This window comes from Colobus angolensis, unplaced genomic scaffold (genome assembly GCF_000951035.1).
Source record: "Colobus angolensis palliatus isolate OR3802 unplaced genomic scaffold, Cang.pa_1.0 Scaffold96, whole genome shotgun sequence".
NCBI classification, from domain to species: domain Eukaryota; kingdom Metazoa; phylum Chordata; class Mammalia; order Primates; family Cercopithecidae; genus Colobus; species Colobus angolensis.
In genome coordinates, this window is record NW_012123598.1 from 951,174 (window position 1) to 953,043 (window position 1,870).

The window sequence follows — 1,870 nt, forward strand, 5'->3', positions numbered from 1 at the left end:
AAAAAAAAAAAAAAAAATTAGCCAGGTGTGGTGTCACGAACCTGTAGTCTCAGTTACTGGGAGGATCCTTTGAGCCTGGGAGTTCAAGGCTTCAATGAGTTAGGATCGTACTACTGCACTCCAGCCTGGGTGACAGAGCAAGACTCTGTCTCAAAAACCAATCAATGAATCAAGAGTACTCTTTGAATCAATGAATCAAGAGTACTCTTTTACTGTGAGTTTTCTACACATGAAAATTAAATATAGGTCCAGAGAAATATTTCTCTATTGTAAGGTGCACATGAACAAATGGCAGCGGATGTATGGCATGGGAAGAGATGACCGGGACCGTGGGGAGTGCAGCAAAAGAGAGATCAGGTCTCCTGTCTGAAGAAGCTGCACCGTGCAACTCAGCTAATGTTTGCAGAGCAAATGCCTGGGACTGATGTCAACCATCCTGTGATTTCTCAAAAGAAGACTGGAAATCTGTATTTTCAGATGGCATTTTCTACATTTCATGATGTCAATAATTATCTCCCGTGTTTAACAGGAGGACACCTGTAGTCAAATAGCACAAGTTGTGGGGCTGAATTAGACCCTGGGGTTGCCCATTTGCAACCTCAGTGTGGGTTGGGGAGTCTGTTGGGAGTGAGGAGAGGAGGCTGCCTAGGTATTTTTCAGGGGAAGAAAATTCCTACGGGACGTTCATGAGAAAGAGTGTTACAGAGTACCATCAGGGAGTTCTGCTTTGTTTATTGCTTTGGGGTTCTGTTTTGCTTTGTTTTTAACGTGAGACATAATTAATCATGGATCTAGGTTGAGGGGAGGGGACGGCATGGAAAAGGAGAAAATGCAGGCAAGCGGGGTGACAGATGAAAAACACAAGAGCCATCAGGTCAAGGTCAGGAGAAGCTGGATCTGCAGTGAATAGGGGAGGAAGAAGGAAAGGGGATGAAACAGAGGTATGGTGGGGAGGGAGGGGATTCACACTCCACAGCCTCAGTGTTCTTGGTGAAATAGCAAACAAGTCATCCCCTGAGAGGATGGAGACGCAGTCACAACAAAGACAACCAGCAACCACAATAAAAGCAATAACTATATCGGCAGTGTTTCCTGGAGCCCAGGACTCTCCTTGTGCCCAGTCCTGCTGAGCACTGCGAATCCCTTTTCTCACATAAAGCTCGCCATACTTCTCGCTACAGACACTATCATGTTGCCATTTGACAGACAGGGAAGTCCCTTGATCAAAGTCACACAGCTCAGAAGAGTGGGGGCGGGGCTGCAGCACCTGTTTGCTGAGAGCCTGCGCTCCCACCGTTGCAGGGTGGTCCACAGGGGCCCAGGCGGACACACGACGCGAACACGCACAGGTGCACACGCGGGCAGGTGCGCTGACACCCGGGGGGAGCGAACATCGACACGGGGTCCCCGCGAGACGAGCGCACGTGCCCGCGCCGCCCCACGAGGGTCCACAGACCATCAGTGCACTCTCAGTGCAGGTCCGGGCTCCCCTCCTGACGCGGAGGCTGGAATTCACCTGCAACCCCAAGCCAGGACACAGACCGCCGCTGTGGAGCAACAGACGCGACCCCGACAGACCCCGGCCCTCTCCCACCGGACCGGCTTGGAGACGCCCCCCTCCCCGGACCCCATCCCTGGAGCGGCTCTGCCCTTCACCCCCACCCATGCACACACACACTCTGCGCATCCACACTCGCGCGCGCCTCCCCGGATGGCCGCCCGAGCCCCCAGCCCCTTTTCTCCGCCTCCTTCCCGCCCGCGGGGGTCCCTCGAAGGACTCACCCTCCCCAACCAGACCCTGTCTGGGCTCTGCAGAGCTGGCACCGCACTGACTGCGGCTGCGCAGACGCGGAGGCTGCGGGGGGTGGGG

The 1,870-nt window shown here is 54.2% G+C and overlaps 1 protein-coding gene across 1 annotated transcript in view; it reads right to left on the bottom strand.

The window, feature by feature from the left end:
- The window catches only part of SMIM17 (small integral membrane protein 17), a 16,795-nt gene extending 14,953 nt beyond the window's left edge, over positions 1 to 1,842 (bottom strand). The window contains exon 1 of the mRNA XM_011932414.1: positions 1,783 to 1,842. The gene's annotated coding sequence lies outside the window, so the exon portion shown is untranslated. The remainder of the gene's footprint in view (positions 1 to 1,782) is intronic.
- Between the last annotated feature and the right edge of the window lie 28 nt (positions 1,843 to 1,870).